We start from the raw sequence: 20,157 nt of genomic DNA, 5'->3' as shown, positions 1-20,157 counted from the left end.
CTTGTATATAAATGTAAGACTATCCTTGTCTAAAATCCTTTAAAAGGACGTGTAGATTTCTATGTACAGGAGATCCTATTTATTTAATGTTTATATAGTTGAAATTGCATACTATGCAAGTAGTGTAGAAGGATACAGTCTTGCACTGCTCTTTTAGGCTACTGAAATGTTATTTTTTAATGCTTTTTTCTTTTTATGAATTAGAAATGTGTGTAATATTTTATATAAAAATCTATTTCTTGGAGATAAAGTATTTTTTGAGACCTTATCACTGAGTCTTAAAAGGCCAATATATGCCGGATTACAATACAAACAGCAAACAGTTCTCTTTACCTATGATCTGAATGCTTTGCTACAACATGTATTTATAGCACGCTATATGTAAGCTGCCTATTAATTCTTTTTAGACAGCTGTGAAACAACAATCCTTGCCTAACATTTAGCCAAGAATGTTTATCACCTGCTACTGAAATTCATCATTCTGATACCAGGGATGGCTCCAGTCGGGGAGCAGTAAAGTCCGTATTGGGACTACACCATTCCTATTTATAGCCATTGGCGCACCCCATGAGTGGATAGTAGTACAAGTTTGTGTGCTGACAAGGTAAACAATCTGATCTTCAGGTGTGACCATATTCATTAGATCATAGAAATATCCTACCTAGAAAAAGGACAACTACAGGTCATATTTTGCCCATTTGAGAACACTGAAGAAAGTTCTTCAGTTTTTTCCTCAAAACAGCTAGGCCCCATTTATCTGTGCCACACAACTCTTTCTCTTGATTATGGCAATACCCTCTACCCCATCCTCTCAGACTACCAAATTGCCAAACTGCAGGGAATTTAAAATATGGCTGTGCATTTGGTTTCTGGCCTCAAGGAGGTTGGCCATGCCTTTGAGGCATACCACACTCTATTAGCTACCAGTTAAGACTAGAAATCAATTCAAGTCTCCCTGTATTGTCCACCAAGCATTTAACCAGACTGCTCCCTAATCTCTATCCTCCTTGCCACCTCCCTACATCCCAAATGGATAAATTAGATAAATATATTTACACATCACTCATTTTCACTGTGCTCGTATATTCGGGTGATCATCCAGTTTCTACGATCCCATACCATGGAATAACCTTGCCCTTGAGCTTTGGTAAATTCATTCTCGTCTTCGGTCCTGCAAAATGTTTAAAGCCTACCTACCTTTTCAGTGAACTGCTTTTCCTAGTCCTACACTTCCAGCCGTCTCAATCCTAGCTTGTCCTGGCAACTCGATGCTCTCAAATGGAAGTCTGCACTCTATTACTAAATAAATAAATTAATGGTCTTTTAACTAATTCATAGAATAGTCTGCAAACATTCAGTGTGCAAGGTGTAGATGCATGAATGCATGACAGAGTGCCCATTGTTTGTTTACCACCACACCATTCAAAATTTCATAATCAAGCATTCTGCCATGATAACACCATTATTATTGAATGATTAGTAGGGTGGGCGGAACTCTCAGAGTTCTGTAAATTTATATAAAAACTGTGAGATTCTGCAGAGTTCTGCGAGCAGTGAAATTTGGCATGTTGCACTGCTCATGCTGATTTTCAGTACCATGAGCTTGTTCCGTGCTGTAAAATCAGCAAAACTGCACCACATGGTGCACCCTAGGGTGCTGCTTCTTTCTGTTGCTCGAGCAGATTTTCTACCCGAGCAGCAGCTTTCTCAATGCAAACGGCAGCAACCTGCAGCTACTGCCCATGTTGAGAAATCTCACCAGGAGGTGTTCTAGCCCACGCAGATCATGCTAGGGGATGCAAACTTAATGTTGGTGAGCCCTGTGCATGGAAAAACCTTGGTAATTTGGCAGTTGGTGGAGTTTTGCTGGAACTTGGCAAACCTTTGCGAACTCTGCTGGACGAGCAACATTTTTCACCCACCCCTAATTAGTAGGAATGGTTGTTTATTTATTAATTAAATGAAATGAAGGTTTTTATAGAGCACGTGTTTGCCGTGGCGTCTTAGCGCTAGCTGTTGTAAATCTGTGCAAAGACCGTAGTAATCGGCAAAGGTTTATGATCGAATAACCACGTTTGCAAGGCCTTTCTGAACAACAGCAAATTGCTTTGCTTTCTGAGACTAATGGGCATCGTGTTCCATAGTTTCGGTGCCAGGTGTAGAAAACTTCTGCCACCCCACTTTAACGTCCTGATCCTTGGGACCACCAACAGAGAGGCTGATACTGATCTAAGCTCTTGCTGTGGTGTAGAACGCCCGATATGTTGGTTTAGGTAGGCTGACCCAGTCCTGTGCAGGGTCTTATGCAAAATGCACATGGATTTAAAAATAATCCTTGCGTGGACTGGTAAGCCAGTGCAGGTCTCGGATAGCTTGGCTTATGGGGCTGAATTTTGGGGAGTAGACGGGCCGCCGCATTCTGTAAAGTCTGCAGTTTGCGTATTACGCTCCTCTTTGCTCCCAAATAGAGGGCATTACAGTAATCAATTTTGGAAAGTACCAAAGCAGTGATGACTGTCTTTCTGAGGGCCATGGGGATAAAAGGTAAAATCTTTCGAAGAACCTTCAAAGTAAAAAAGCATGAGGAGGTGATATTGTTTACTTGGTCAAATAGAGAGAGCTGGTTGTCTATTTTGACCCCAAGATTTTTGACTTGCTTGACAGGCTGAGGGCAGGACCCTGCTACTTCCGGCCACCAGGTGGAGTTCCAAATGGAAGTATCTCTTCCAAACATGACCACTTCGGTATGATGTTATCCATAAAATAGGTGTGGGAGATCTTCAATAAGAGAAAGAAAGTCAATCAGGACCACTGCCCAGCTGTACCCTTCTTGTGGCATCTCGCTCTGCATGGGGAGCAGTAGGCGGAGTATTGATTGTTAGACTTTTGGGGTGCACACCACTATGAAGGGGTGTCTTGTGTGGACCTGTTGTACACTGGCCAATAGATTCAATTTGATTTTGTTTAATAAGAGCCAGGCTTTCTGCTGTTTGAAGAAAGCCAATTAATTGTATGTGGAGCTGTGGAAGGGAATTCTATAGTTTTACATAGAATTATGAGAAGGAGCACCCACTTAAACAACTCTTGTGAGTTGTAGGCTGGAGAAGAAGAAGAGTTAAATAAGACAATTGCTTCTTACTGCTTCATTGCACAAGCACAAGCTCTTAAAAGCAGCTTTTTCATATCTGGTAGCTGTGGGAAGTTGGATATTTATGTAGTGTACCAATATAGGTGTACACCACGCAAAAAGCCCAGAAGACCCATATTGGTTTACAGGGCTTAAATTAATAATTCCACGTTCTCTATTTTTGGTAGTGTGGTTGAGCAGTTTGGGCTTATCATAGGGTAGTGTTAAGCATTTGTTGTACACACAGTCAATAAAAGAGACACACACTCAAGAAAAAACTCAAGACCAATTTAGAACATAGATTTTTATATAATTTTAGGCATAAGATCATTGAAATCAGGTAAGTACTTTTGGATATAGGAATTTTTACAGTATATATTTATTTTTTAGAGTTTTATGTAGCGTGAACTAGACACGAAGATATCAGGTATCAGAACGCTTTACATGAGCACCAGTTGAGTTAGACGGGCACATTCATTTTTGTTGTGCACAGGGAGATTAAGTGATTTGCCCAGAATCCTAGGATGTTGAGCATTAATGCTGAGACTCAAACCCGGTTCCTCAGCTTCGAGGTCGACCGCTCTAGCCGTAAGGCTGCAATGTCTCTCAGTAGTACAAAATAGTCAAATAATGGCTTCGAGGTAAAAGCTTCAAACGTGGTTATCCTTTAGGAGAAAGGAGAGAGAGCACAACTGCTGTGTAGGAAACCCCTCACCCACCTACCTAGTAGGTGGCATGCTTCATCATCGGGGCCCAACTGGATTGTCTAGCACAATCCAGTTGTGCTACAACGCCTGAGATACAGCGGAGCAGGGTTATGAGCAATGAGTGAAGTGCTATGTGCAGTGATATAAGAGTTAAAAAAGTCTCAGGGAAATGCCCTTTTGAAAAAACTTTAATTTTAAGGGTCCCAGGACTAATGTAAAAAGAGAGAAGGGGATAGCATTAGGAATGTTATTTTCCTGGTATCCCTGGAAACTAAGGTCAACTAGTTTCAGCCTTCGTTATATTTCTAGAGGCTTTCGTCAGGACCAATTGAAATAGAAGAAAAATAAATTTAGGTGAATGGCCGTAAAAATTACATGTAGGCCAAGTGTAATTATCAGCACACACCCTAAAGTGTGCTGTGAGTGTAGTGATGATATACTCACAGTAACTTCGTTCGAGGTTACCTGTAAATCAAGAGTTAATTTAGAGCTGGGGAGCAGTTGTAAGTCATGCATATAGACTAAATGCATGCTCCTTTCGATAAGAAGGCTAGTGATATAGGACTAGACTACTAAGGTGAGGGTGTACGAACACTATAGAGGCTTGCGTGGCTACAATGTGCCCCACGAGATCCGTAGGTGAGTGATTATTGTAGTATCGGGGCACATGGTGCGCATAATCGTTATTCATTTTTGCGTGTCTATAGTGCGATCATACCCATGTTGTGTATGTGGAGTTGTGACTGTGCAAGTATAGAGGACACTGATAGCTGATGTGCTATAATAGTCATGTGCACGTGCAGTTTTAAAATGAGCTGATTAAAAGGTGGTAAATATCAGCAAAATTGTGTCCGCTTTGAGTGCCATACAGCAGACAGTCCTTCGTGCTTAAAATTGACAGACAAACAAAGTGACAGACAACACAGAACATAGAAATACAGTCTCACATGAGTAGAGAGGTTGTGAATCCTCTGGAGTTAGAACGCCGTGTGAATCTCCGCTTGCCTTAAGTGGAGAATGAAGGGCAAGGAGAGTGTAAGAGCGCCCTTAATTAAAGGCAAAAAGGTTAAAACAGCAAGGTATTCAGGGTCTAGACCGGTCCATGGTGGACCGCTAAGTTACTCACAGTTTGAAGGGAGAACAGGTCCGAAGTACCTAGGACGGCGCTCGGTTCCGCTTGTTCAGCGCCGATGCACGCGATGGGCGTGGTTATGAAGGGTGAAATCAGGAAGTAGCGTACTGACGCTGGGGAGACTAGAGCGTCTGCAAATTGCATGGAAATAGAAGATAAACTCGGTGTCCCGTTTTTACGAAGCACCAAGTGCGAGAACTAGACATTTTAAATTGTAAAAATGTCTAAAGTATGCACAGAACGAACTATGGAAAATAACCAACTATGATAAACAAAATTCTAAAATAAAATTCTAAACGGCTCAATATGCCATAGTAATAGGCATACAATGTGCCTGGAAATGGATGACAAATTCGGTGTCCCGTGTACGGGGCGCCGAGTGAGTGGAAATGACATTGAAATGTCTAAGGGGACCTAAAGTATACAGAGCTCCATGGGAAATAAATAGGAGTGCTAAACGGCCAACTATGCCTAGGTGAAGGACTACCATAAGTGTTAGATGTGAATAGTATGCTAGTGCTTGACAGGGGGTTACTGGCTGCCACTTGAAGCTAAATAGTAATGTTAGAAGTGGCGGTGATGGCGATCAGTCACAAGTAAGGAGGGCTGTGCATAACACAGTTTTAATGAAGACTAGAGAGCGATCAATGTCGATATATGCTGTTCCAGGGGACATTATCGTTAAGTCCTGAGATGTGGGTTGAAAGTCTGTAGACCCAGCGTTGTTCTTTTTCGAAGAGACGTTCTTGAATATCAGTTGGGCTAGGGTCTAGTTGTTCAATGACTACCCATGACATGTCATTGGTGGTGTGTCCCTTGGCCAGGTAGTGATCAGTGAGTTTGGTAGTGCTGCGTTTGCAGCGGATATTACTGCGATGCTCGCAGATTCTGATTTTGACCTTTCTGGTGGTCATACCAACATAGCGCAAGTTACATGGGCATGTGATGAGGTAGATGACGTTAGTTGAATTACAGTTGGTATGTTTATTGATTGTCCAGATTTTGTCATGTTCAAGGTTGAGTGTTTTAGTGGTTGCAGTGAGATGACAAATACTGCAGTTGCCACATGGATAGTGGCCTGTAACTTCTGGGAGTCCCCATGCATTCAGAACTGTGCTGGGCATGTTCAGTGTTTTTTTTGGCCTGGTAGGTACTAGGCTGTCTCTGAGATTATGCGACCTCTTGTATGAAAATAGAGGTTTTTCCCATTGTAGTTTACCTGAAGTGACAATTTTCCAGTTGTTTTGAATCAATTTAGCAACTTGGTTAGAGATGGTATTGAAGGTGGTTACACACGTGAGTGGTAAGGTCGTAGATTGATTCAGCTTGGGTTCCAAGAGACCTTCACGGTTTTGGTTGCGGGCTCTTTTTTGTGCTTTGTGGATAACTTTATTTGGGTATCCACGGTTTTGAAGCTTTTTAGTTAGTTCTTCTGATTGGTATTTAAAATCTTTTAGATCACTGCAGTTACGGCGCAATCTGAGATATTGGCCGAACGGTAGGTTGTCCCTTAGAGGCCTAGGGTGGAAACTCTGGAAATGTAGAAGAGAGTTTTTTGCTGTTGGTTTGAAGTGGGTTTTAGTCATCAGTACACCATCTTTTGCTTCAATTTCCAGGTCTAGGAAGGTGATTTTGGTTTTGCTTGTAGTGTGTGTGAATCGTAGGTTTTGGTCTAGTGTGTTAATCCAATTCAAGAAGTCGTTGAGTCTTTGGTTATTACTTGTCCAGATTAAGAGTACATCGTCGATGTATCTCTTATAGAAAGTGATGTCTGGATAGTAAATTGATTGAGGGTTGAGGATATGTAGTTCTTCAAAGTTTGACACGTAGAGCCCCGCTACACTAGGAGCGAAGGTGCTCCCCATGGAAGTTCCGTACTGTTGTAGGAATATGGTACCTTCATATTCGAAAAAGTTATCTTTGAGGGCTATTTCCGCACATTCCATTATGAATGATTTTGGGGTGTAGTACTCCCAGATTGTTTTGTCAAGTGAGGTGCGGAGCACCTCCAGGGTGTCATCTTGAGGTAGGCTCGTATAGAGGCTCTCAACATCCAGACTTACTAGGATGGAAGTAGTAGGGTTAAATTCCAAGTTGTTAATTTGGCTCAATAAGTCTTTAGTGTCTTTTAGGTATGCAGGAGTCGACTGTACTAGAGGCTGTAGATAGAAATCAACGAAGCGAGACAGGGGTTCAAGTAATGAGCCTATTCCAGAAACAATAGGTCTGCCCGGTGGTGGTGTTTTGTTTTTATGTATTTTAGGGATGGTATAGAAGTATGGAATGGTTTTACCACCTGAGGTAAGGAATAATGCCTCTTGTTTGCTAATGTAGCCATTAGATTCCGCTTCATGAACCATGATGTCAATTTTGGTCTTAATTCTGATAGTTGGATCTTCATTCAGTATTTTGTAGTTCTTTTGATCATCTAGGAGGCGTGTGCATTCTAGATGGTAGGCATCCCGATTTTGGATAACTATCCCCCCTCCTTTATCAGCTGGTTTGATGATAATGTCTCTGTTGTTTTTGAGACTCCGGATGGCATTAAACTGTTGAGTTGTAGTATTGTTAAATACTTTGTTCTCCTGAGTGTTTTCTATGCCTTTGTATATCGCTTGTTCGAATGCGATGAGTTCGGCTGGTGTGGTATGAGGAGGAGGAATAAAAGTTGATTTCAATTTAAGGGTGGTGTCTCCTTTTGCTTCTTGTTGTGATTCCTGATTAGGTGAGTTTTCAAAAAAAGCCTTAAGTTTAAGTTTGCGAAAAAATTCTGATAATTCACAGTGTAATTTGAATTTATCAAGTTTCGCTGTGGGTGAAAAACCAAGGCCTCTATTGAGGACCTCTTCCTCCGCTGTAGTGAGAGAATGACTTGAAAGATTGGTTATTAAGTTCTGCTTGTGCTCGGCTGGGGTTCCTTCGTTCTGCTGCGTGTGTTGGCACTTGGGTTCTGATTGTCTTCCCAATGTACTTGGTTTCCTCGTTGGCGTCTTCCGCGTCCCCTCTGGCCTGATCCTAAAAAAGGAAACCGTTGGTTGGGGTTGCCAAATTGGGGTTGGGGTTGTTGGAATTGTGGGTTCCAGCCGTAGAACATTGGTTGAGTCATGGGAGGGAAGGGAGCCGGGTAATTAGGTACCATTCCTGGGTGCATGTTAGGCCATGGTTGTTGCCAGTGTGTGTTTCTTCCTCTGCCTCTTGCCCGTTGTCTATTTGTGTAGTAGTTTTTCTCTGATCCTGAGCTCTCATTGGTGCCACCACTATGTATTGAGGAGCCTTCGTCCGAGGACATAGAGTGGTTGGATCTTGTGGGGGTTTTGTAGTCTGCGTCAGAATAAGGGTATGTTTTGACGTATGAAAATTTTTTAAAATCTTTTTGAAATTGTTGGATCTTGGATTGTGTTAGCTCTTCTTTGTAATCTGCTATCTCTTTATTGACCTCGTCTAGTCTTTTCTTGTACGATGTCAACGTGGTTTTGAAGTGTTGTTCAGTTGTCTGGATATCTATAAGGATCGCATCTGAAAGTCTTTTTGCTGTTTGAATGATCAGAATTATCCAATCTCTTGTGCAGTGCCATGCAATTTGTGCCCAGTCTCTGCGAAATGCTGCATCGTCTAGGAAGATGCGTGGCGCGTTGGTTACTATTAGGCCTTTAGGGGCTGTATTGGAGCGCAGATATTCCGTCAGTATAACCCCGTGTAGAATAGTTCTGATACGTGTTCTTTTTTTCTCAGAGAGATTTTCCCAATCCGCACTCTGAGAGATTGTTTGTGCCACATTAAAGTCTGCTAATAGAGGAGTGGCTGCTAAGATGTTATTGACATCTTCATCAGTGAACGTGAGTCCTGCATTTTCAGCCATAGTGTGTCTGAAGCTGTAGTTTGTACTTATCAAAAGGAAGGGAGCAAAAAATGATAAAAGGTTTTGGCTCTCACAGCTGTGCGCTGTAATGACAAATAAGAACAACAAGAGAGCGAGGAAAAGCAAGACTTGTCCTCTTCCCCAGAGCAATATGGTCAAACAAAATGGACAAGTTTCATGACTTAAAGCAAACTTTTTTCGCTGTCATTGTGGGAAAACAAATTAGAAAGGAGAGAGAGCACAACTGCTGTGTAGGAAACCCCTCACCCACCTACCTAGTAGGTGGCATGCTTCATCATCGGGGCCCAACTGGATTGTCTAGCACAATCCAGTTGTGCTACAACGCCTGAGATACAGCGGAGCAGGGTTATGAGCAATGAGTGAAGTGCTATGTGCAGTGATATAAGAGTTAAAAAAGTCTCAGGGAAATGCCCTTTTGAAAAAACTTTAATTTTAAGGGTCCCAGGACTAATGTAAAAAGAGAGAAGGGGATAGCATTAGGAATGTTATTTTCCTGGTATCCCTGGAAACTAAGGTCAACTAGTTTCAGCCTTCGTTATATTTCTAGAGGCTTTCGTCAGGACCAATTGAAATAGAAGAAAAATAAATTTAGGTGAATGGCCGTAAAAATTACATGTAGGCCAAGTGTAATTATCAGCACACACCCTAAAGTGTGCTGTGAGTGTAGTGATGATATACTCACAGTAACTTCGTTCGAGGTTACCTGTAAATCAAGAGTTAATTTAGAGCTGGGGAGCAGTTGTAAGTCATGCATATAGACTAAATGCATGCTCCTTTCGATAAGAAGGCTAGTGATATAGGACTAGACTACTAAGGTGAGGGTGTACGAACACTATAGAGGCTTGCGTGGCTACAATGTGCCCCACGAGATCCGTAGGTGAGTGATTATTGTAGTATCGGGGCACATGGTGCGCATAATCGTTATTCATTTTTGCGTGTCTATAGTGCGATCATACCCATGTTGTGTATGTGGAGTTGTGACTGTGCAAGTATAGAGGACACTGATAGCTGATGTGCTATAATAGTCATGTGCACGTGCAGTTTTAAAATGAGCTGATTAAAAGGTGGTAAATATCAGCAAAATTGTGTCCGCTTTGAGTGCCATACAGCAGACAGTCCTTCGTGCTTAAAATTGACAGACAAACAAAGTGACAGACAACACAGAACATAGAAATACAGTCTCACATGAGTAGAGAGGTTGTGAATCCTCTGGAGTTAGAACGCCGTGTGAATCTCCGCTTGCCTTAAGTGGAGAATGAAGGGCAAGGAGAGTGTAAGAGCGCCCTTAATTAAAGGCAAAAAGGTTAAAACAGCAAGGTATTCAGGGTCTAGACCGGTCCATGGTGGACCGCTAAGTTACTCACAGTTTGAAGGGAGAACAGGTCCGAAGTACCTAGGACGGCGCTCGGTTCCGCTTGTTCAGCGCCGATGCACGCGATGGGCGTGGTTATGAAGGGTGAAATCAGGAAGTAGCGTACTGACGCTGGGGAGACTAGAGCGTCTGCAAATTGCATGGAAATAGAAGATAAACTCGGTGTCCCGTTTTTACGAAGCACCAAGTGCGAGAACTAGACATTTTAAATTGTAAAAATGTCTAAAGTATGCACAGAACGAACTATGGAAAATAACCAACTATGATAAACAAAATTCTAAAATAAAATTCTAAACGGCTCAATATGCCATAGTAATAGGCATACAATGTGCCTGGAAATGGATGACAAATTCCAATTTACTATCCAGACATCACTTTCTATAAGAGATACATCGACGATGTACTCTTAATCTGGACAAGTAATAACCAAAGACTCAACGACTTCTTGAATTGGATTAACACACTAGACCAAAACCTACGATTCACACACACTACAAGCAAAACCAAAATCACCTTCCTAGACCTGGAAATTGAAGCAAAAGATGGTGTACTGATGACTAAAACCCACTTCAAACCAACAGCAAAAAACTCTCTTCTACATTTCCAGAGTTTCCACCCTAGGCCTCTAAGGGACAACCTACCGTTCGGCCAATATCTCAGATTGCGCCGTAACTGCAGTGATCTAAAAGATTTTAAATACCAATCAGAAGAACTAACTAAAAAGCTTCAAAACCGTGGATACCCAAATAAAGTTATCCACAAAGCACAAAAAAGAGCCCGCAACCAAAACCGTGAAGGTCTCTTGGAACCCAAGCTGAATCAATCTACGACCTTACCACTCACGTGTGTAACCACCTTCAATACCATCTCTAACCAAGTTGCTAAATTGATTCAAAACAACTGGAAAATTGTCACTTCAGGTAAACTACAATGGGAAAAACCTCTATTTTCATACAAGAGGTCGCATAATCTCAGAGACAGCCTAGTACCTACCAGGCCAAAAAAAACACTGAACATGCCCAGCACAGTTCTGAATGCATGGGGACTCCCAGAAGTTACAGGCCACTATCCATGTGGCAACTGCAGTATTTGTCATCTCACTGCAACCACTAAAACACTCAACCTTGAACATGACAAAATCTGGACAATCAATAAACATACCAACTGTAATTCAACTAACGTCATCTACCTCATCACATGCCCATGTAACTTGCGCTATGTTGGTATGACCACCAGAAAGGTCAAAATCAGAATCTGCGAGCATCGCAGTAATATCCGCTGCAAACGCAGCACTACCAAACTCACTGATCACTACCTGGCCAAGGGACACACCACCAATGACATGTCATGGGTAGTCATTGAACAACTAGACCCTAGCCCAACTGATATTCAAGAACGTCTCTTCGAAAAAGAACAACGCTGGGTCTACAGACTTTCAACCCACATCTCAGGACTTAACGATAATGTCCCCTGGAACAGCATATATCGACATTGATCGCTCTCTAGTCTTCATTAAAACTGTGTTATGCACAGCCCTCCTTACTTGTGACTGATCGCCATCACCGCCACTTCTAACATTACTATTTAGCTTCAAGTGGCAGCCAGTAACCCCCTGTCAAGCACTAGCATACTATTCACATCTAACACTTATGGTAGTCCTTCACCTAGGCATAGTTGGCCGTTTAGCACTCCTATTTATTTCCCATGGAGCTCTGTATACTTTAGGTCCCCTTAGACATTTCAATGTCATTTCCACTCACTCGGCGCCCCGTACACGGGACACCGAATTTGTCATCCATTTCCAGGCACATTGTATGCCTATTACTATGGCATATTGAGCCGTTTAGAATTTTATTTTAGAATTTTGTTTATCATAGTTGGTTATTTTCCATAGTTCGTTCTGTGCATACTTTAGACATTTTTACAATTTAAAATGTCTAGTTCTCGCACTTGGTGCTTCGTAAAAACGGGACACCGAGTTTATCTTCTATTTCCATGCAATTTGCAGACGCTCTAGTCTCCCCAGCGTCAGTACGCTACTTCCTGATTTCACCCTTCATAACCACGCCCATCGCGTGCATCGGCGCTGAACAAGCGGAACCGAGCGCCGTCCTAGGTACTTCGGACCTGTTCTCCCTTCAAACTGTGAGTAACTTAGCGGTCCACCATGGACCGGTCTAGACCCTGAATACCTTGCTGTTTTAACCTTTTTGCCTTTAATTAAGGGCGCTCTTACACTCTCCTTGCCCTTCATTCTCCACTTAAGGCAAGCGGAGATTCACACGGCGTTCTAACTCCAGAGGATTCACAACCTCTCTACTCATGTGAGACTGTATTTCTATGTTCTGTGTTGTCTGTCACTTTGTTTGTCTGTCAATTTTAAGCACGAAGGACTGTCTGCTGTATGGCACTCAAAGCGGACACAATTTTGCTGATATTTACCACCTTTTAATCAGCTCATTTTAAAACTGCACGTGCACATGACTATTATAGCACATCAGCTATCAGTGTCCTCTATACTTGCACAGTCACAACTCCACATACACAACATGGGTATGATCGCACTATAGACACGCAAAAATGAATAACGATTATGCGCACCATGTGCCCCGATACTACAATAATCACTCACCTACGGATCTCGTGGGGCACATTGTAGCCACGCAAGCCTCTATAGTGTTCGTACACCCTCACCTTAGTAGTCTAGTCCTATATCACTAGCCTTCTTATCGAAAGGAGCATGCATTTAGTCTATATGCATGACTTACAACTGCTCCCCAGCTCTAAATTAACTCTTGATTTACAGGTAACCTCGAACGAAGTTACTGTGAGTATATCATCACTACACTCACAGCACACTTTAGGGTGTGTGCTGATAATTACACTTGGCCTACATGTAATTTTTACGGCCATTCACCTAAATTTATTTTTCTTCTATTTCAATTGGTCCTGACGAAAGCCTCTAGAAATATAACGAAGGCTGAAACTAGTTGACCTTAGTTTCCAGGGATACCAGGAAAATAACATTCCTAATGCTATCCCCTTCTCTCTTTTTACATTAGTCCTGGGACCCTTAAAATTAAAGTTTTTTCAAAAGGGCATTTCCCTGAGACTTTTTTAACTCTTATATCACTGCACATAGCACTTCACTCATTGCTCATAACCCTGCTCCGCTGTATCTCAGGCGTTGTAGCACAACTGGATTGTGCTAGACAATCCAGTTGGGCCCCGATGATGAAGCATGCCACCTACTAGGTAGGTGGGTGAGGGGTTTCCTACACAGCAGTTGTGCTCTCTCTCCTTTCTAATTTGTTTTCCCACAATGACAGCGAAAAAAGTTTGCTTTAAGTCATGAAACTTGTCCATTTTGTTTGACCATATTGCTCTGGGGAAGAGGACAAGTCTTGCTTTTCCTCGCTCTCTTGTTGTTCTTATTTGTCATTACAGCGCACAGCTGTGAGAGCCAAAACCTTTTATCATTTTTTGCTCCCTTCCTTTTGATAAGTACAAACTACAGCTTCAGACACACTATGGCTGAAAATGCAGGACTCACGTTCACTGATGAAGATGTCAATAACATCTTAGCAGCCACTCCTCTATTAGCAGACTTTAATGTGGCACAAACAATCTCTCAGAGTGCGGATTGGGAAAATCTCTCTGAGAAAAAAAGAACACGTATCAGAACTATTCTACACGGGGTTATACTGACGGAATATCTGCGCTCCAATACAGCCCCTAAAGGCCTAATAGTAACCAACGCGCCACGCATCTTCCTAGACGATGCAGCATTTCGCAGAGACTGGGCACAAATTGCATGGCACTGCACAAGAGATTGGATAATTCTGATCATTCAAACAGCAAAAAGACTTTCAGATGCGATCCTTATAGATATCCAGACAACTGAACAACACTTCAAAACCACGTTGACATCGTACAAGAAAAGACTAGACGAGGTCAATAAAGAGATAGCAGATTACAAAGAAGAGCTAACACAATCCAAGATCCAACAATTTCAAAAAGATTTAAAAAAAATTTCATACGTCAAAACATACCCTTATTCTGACGCAGACTACAAAACCCCCACAAGATCCAACCACTCTATGTCCTCGGACGAAGGCTCCTCAATACATAGTGGTGGCACCAATGAGAGCTCAGGATCAGAGAAAAACTACTACACAAATAGACAACGGGCAAGAGGCAGAGGAAGAAACACACACTGGCAACAACCATGGCCTAACATGCACCCAGGAATGGTACCTAATTACCCGGCTCCCTTCCCTCCCATGACTCAACCAATGTTCTACGGCTGGAACCCACAATTCCAACAACCCCAACCCCAATTTGGCAACCCCAACCAACGGTTTCCTTTTTTAGGATCAGGCCAGAGGGGACGCGGAAGACGCCAACGAGGAAACCAAGTACATTGGGAAGACAATCAGAACCCAAGTGCCAACACACGCAGCAGAACGAAGGAACCCCAGCCGAGCACAAGCAGAACTTAATAACCAATCTTTCAAGTCATTCTCTCACTACAGCGGAGGAAGAGGTCCTCAATAGAGGCCTTGGTTTTTCACCCACAGCGAAACTTGATAAATTCAAATTACACTGTGAATTATCAGAATTTTTTCGCAAACTTAAACTTAAGGCTTTTTTTGAAAACTCACCTAATCAGGAATCACAACAAGAAGCAAAAGGAGACACCACCCTTAAATTGAAATCAACTTTTATTCCTCCTCCTCATACCACACCAGCCGAACTCATCGCATTCGAACAAGCGATATACAAAGGCATAGAAAACACTCAGGAGAACAAAGTATTTAACAATACTACAACTCAACAGTTTAATGCCATCCGGAGTCTCAAAAACAACAGAGACATTATCATCAAACCAGCTGATAAAGGAGGGGGGATAGTTATCCAAAATCGGGATGCCTACCATCTAGAATGCACACGCCTCCTAGATGATCAAAAGAACTACAAAATACTGAATGAAGATCCAACTATCAGAATTAAGACCAAAATTGACATCATGGTTCATGAAGCGGAATCTAATGGCTACATTAGCAAACAAGAGGCATTATTCCTTACCTCAGGTGGTAAAACCATTCCATACTTCTATACCATCCCTAAAATACATAAAAACAAAACACCACCACCGGGCAGACCTATTGTTTCTGGAATAGGCTCATTACTTGAACCCCTGTCTCGCTTCGTTGATTTCTATCTACAGCCTCTAGTACAGTCGACTCCTGCATACCTAAAAGACACTAAAGACTTATTGAGCCAAATTAACAACTTGGAATTTAACCCTACTACTTCCATCCTAGTAAGTCTGGATGTTGAGAGCCTCTATACGAGCCTACCTCAAGATGACACCCTGGAGGTGCTCCGCACCTCACTTGACAAAACAATCTGGGAGTACTACACCCCAAAATCATTCATAATGGAATGTGCGGAAATAGCCCTCAAAGATAACTTTTTCGAATATGAAGGTACCATATTCCTACAACAGTACGGAACTTCCATGGGGAGCACCTTCGCTCCTAGTGTAGCGGGGCTCTACGTGTCAAACTTTGAAGAACTACATATCCTCAACCCTCAATCAATTTACTATCCAGACATCACTTTCTATAAGAGATACATCGACGATGTACTCTTAATCTGGACAAGTAATAACCAAAGACTCAACGACTTCTTGAATTGGATTAACACACTAGACCAAAACCTACGATTCACACACACTACAAGCAAAACCAAAATCACCTTCCTAGACCTGGAAATTGAAGCAAAAGATGGTGTACTGATGACTAAAACCCACTTCAAACCAACAGCAAAAAACTCTCTTCTACATTTCCAGAGTTTCCACCCTAGGCCTCTAAGGGACAACCTACCGTTCGGCCAATATCTCAGATTGCGCCGTAACTGCAGTGATCTAAAAGATTTTAAATACCAATCAGAAGAACTAACTAAAAAGCTTCAAAACCGTGGATACCCAAATAAAGTTATCCACAAAGCACAAAAAAGAGCCCGCAACCAAAACCGTGAAGGTCTCTTGGAACCCAAGCTGAATCAATCTACGACCTTACCACTCACGTGTGTAACCACCTTCAATACCATCTCTAACCAAGTTGCTAAATTGATTCAAAACAACTGGAAAATTGTCACTTCAGGTAAACTACAATGGGAAAAACCTCTATTTTCATACAAGAGGTCGCATAATCTCAGAGACAGCCTAGTACCTACCAGGCCAAAAAAAACACTGAACATGCCCAGCACAGTTCTGAATGCATGGGGACTCCCAGAAGTTACAGGCCACTATCCATGTGGCAACTGCAGTATTTGTCATCTCACTGCAACCACTAAAACACTCAACCTTGAACATGACAAAATCTGGACAATCAATAAACATACCAACTGTAATTCAACTAACGTCATCTACCTCATCACATGCCCATGTAACTTGCGCTATGTTGGTATGACCACCAGAAAGGTCAAAATCAGAATCTGCGAGCATCGCAGTAATATCCGCTGCAAACGCAGCACTACCAAACTCACTGATCACTACCTGGCCAAGGGACACACCACCAATGACATGTCATGGGTAGTCATTGAACAACTAGACCCTAGCCCAACTGATATTCAAGAACGTCTCTTCGAAAAAGAACAACGCTGGGTCTACAGACTTTCAACCCACATCTCAGGACTTAACGATAATGTCCCCTGGAACAGCATATATCGACATTGATCGCTCTCTAGTCTTCATTAAAACTGTGTTATGCACAGCCCTCCTTACTTGTGACTGATCGCCATCACCGCCACTTCTAACATTACTATTTAGCTTCAAGTGGCAGCCAGTAACCCCCTGTCAAGCACTAGCATACTATTCACATCTAACACTTATGGTAGTCCTTCACCTAGGCATAGTTGGCCGTTTAGCACTCCTATTTATTTCCCATGGAGCTCTGTATACTTTAGGTCCCCTTAGACATTTCAATGTCATTTCCACTCACTCGGCGCCCCGTACACGGGACACCGAATTTGTCATCCATTTCCAGGCACATTGTATGCCTATTACTATGGCATATTGAGCCGTTTAGAATTTTATTTTAGAATTTTGTTTATCATAGTTGGTTATTTTCCATAGTTCGTTCTGTGCATACTTTAGACATTTTTACAATTTAAAATGTCTAGTTCTCGCACTTGGTGCTTCGTAATAACGGGACACCGAGTTTATCTTCTATTTCCATGCAATTTGCAGACGCTCTAGTCTCCCCAGCGTCAGTACGCTACTTCCTGATTTCACCCTTCATAACCACGCCCATCGCGTGCATCGGCGCTGAACAAGCGGAACCGAGCGCCGTCCTAGGTACTTCGGACCTGTTCTCCCTTCAAACTGTGAGTAACTTAGCGGTCCACCATGGACCGGTCTAGACCCTGAATACCTTGCTGTTTTAACCTTTTTGCCTTTAATTAAGGGCGCTCTTACACTCTCCTTGCCCTTCATTCTCCACTTAAGGCAAGCGGAGATTCACACGGCGTTCTAACTCCAGAGGATTCACAACCTCTCTACTCATGTGAGACTGTATTTCTATGTTCTCTGTTGTCTGTCACTTTGTTTGTCTGTCAATTTTAAGCACGAAGGACTGTCTGCTGTATGGCACTCAAAGCGGACACAATTTTGCTGATATTTACCACCTTTTAATCAGCTCATTTTAAAACTGCACGTGCACATGACTATTATAGCACATCAGCTATCAGTGTCCTCTATACTTGCACAGTCACAACTCCACATACACAACATGGGTATGATCGCACTATAGACACGCAAAAATGAATAACGATTATGCGCACCATGTGCCCCGATACTACAATAATCACTCACCTACGGATCTCGTGGGGCACATTGTAGCCACGCAAGCCTCTATAGTGTTCGTACACCCTCACCTTAGTAGTCTAGTCCTATATCACTAGCCTTCTTATCGAAAGGAGCATGCATTTAGTCTATATGCATGACTTACAACTGCTCCCCAGCTCTAAATTAACTCTTGATTTACAGGTAACCTCGAACGAAGTTACTGTGAGTATATCATCACTACACTCACAGCACACTTTAGGGTGTGTGCTGATAATTACACTTGGCCTACATGTAATTTTTACGGCCATTCACCTAAATTTATTTTTCTTCTATTTCAATTGGTCCTGACGAAAGCCTCTAGAAATATAACGAAGGCTGAAACTAGTTGACCTTAGTTTCCAGGGATACCAGGAAAATAACATTCCTAATGCTATCCCCTTCTCTCTTTTTACATTAGTCCTGGGACCCTTAAAATTAAAGTTTTTTCAAAAGGGCATTTCCCTGAGACTTTTTTAACTCTTATATCACTGCACATAGCACTTCACTCATTGCTCATAACCCTGCTCCGCTGTATCTCAGGCGTTGTAGCACAACTGGATTGTGCTAGACAATCCAGTTGGGCCCCGATGATGAAGCATGCCACCTACTAGGTAGGTGGGTGAGGGGTTTCCTACACAGCAGTTGTGCTCTCTCTCCTTTCTAATTTGTTTTCCCACAATGACAGCGAAAAAAGTTTGCTTTAAGTCATGAAACTTGTCCATTTTGTTTGACCATATTGCTCTGGGGAAGAGGACAAGTCTTGCTTTTCCTCGCTCTCTTGTTGTTCTTATTTATCCTTTAGGAGAAACATATACTGCACAGGTGCACTTGTAAATGGTTTTGGAGGATACCTTTAGGTACTTAAGATACTTGGGGACCAAAGTCCACGAAACCACCAGCAGTATGAGATTACCTGCACCGGTGATCCCAGTTGCAGAGGTGCTGGTCACATTGGTAGCCATGAGTTCTACGTGTTGAAGCCTATGGCAAAGGTACCTGCTAAAGAAAGACTGCAAGTGGGGACAAGCCCAGCAGAACCCAAAGGGGGCTCAGCTCTTGAGGGCCTCTGAGGCACAGGGATCCAGTCGGTTTCTGTGAACTCCAACTAGGAGACTTGGATGTAGAGGTGTTTTGGCTGGCTGGTCGAGGTGGTTAGAGACTCTCATCTGCCTTTGGTGACCAGAAGAGGGAGAGAAAGAGGACAAAAGGGACACTTGGTGAGTCCCTCATTTGCAAGTCAGCTTTGGCGTCAGTGGTGTCTGGACTGGGCACATAACATGCCTTGGTTGCGGCAAATGTTCCGGTACCCAGGTTATTGGTGCTCGGTGATGTTACGGCCTAAGCTAAGTAATTATTGTAGGGGTCATAGATTCCCTTTTTTTGTTCGTTCCTCTTGGGGCGGGGAGTTTGGTTCCTACCTTTGGGGTTTTTCTTTTCCCTTCTGCCTTTTTCAGCGTCTGCCGCCTCCTTTTGCTGTCTTCTTGGGGAACAGGCGGGGGCGCAGTCACAGGAGTGCTTCTGGAGCATCGGCAGCGAGTACATATGAGCTCTTTTCTAGCTCTTTGTTGCTTGGTTTCGTTTCCGTATTCTTGACCCGGAAGGACTTTGCGGTCAGCGTCCAGCTGACAATCTGCTGTTTCTAGCCTGCTCCGTGTTAGCGTTCTATGTGGGACTTTGTTGAAAGGCGGTCAGCGTTTTCACTGAAATCTTCATGTGTCCTGGCATTTCCAATCAGCATTACTGCGTGGGACTTTTTGAATACCTTTCCCTGATCTCGTGGAGCTTAGATGCTCTTTTTGGAGGACTTCCTTTTTGATGGATTCGGCTGCCCAGTAAGCAGTGGGTGTATATATCCCCATAATTCTTTATCCTTTATCCTTACCTTATGGGGTGTTTTTTCAGTGCACTGATATTTTGTAGCAGATAAAATGCCTCCATTACGTGTTTTGCTTATGCTTAATATGAAGACTTGGTACTTCTGACCCATGGAAAGCAAGAGACATTGTGATTTACATCCCCAGAGTACTTATGGACTCGACTACAAT

Source organism: Triturus cristatus, chromosome 1_1, assembly GCF_964204655.1.
Source record: "Triturus cristatus chromosome 1_1, aTriCri1.1, whole genome shotgun sequence".
Lineage (NCBI taxonomy): Eukaryota > Metazoa > Chordata > Amphibia > Caudata > Salamandridae > Triturus > Triturus cristatus.
Note: the sequence above shows the minus strand (reverse complement) of the source record.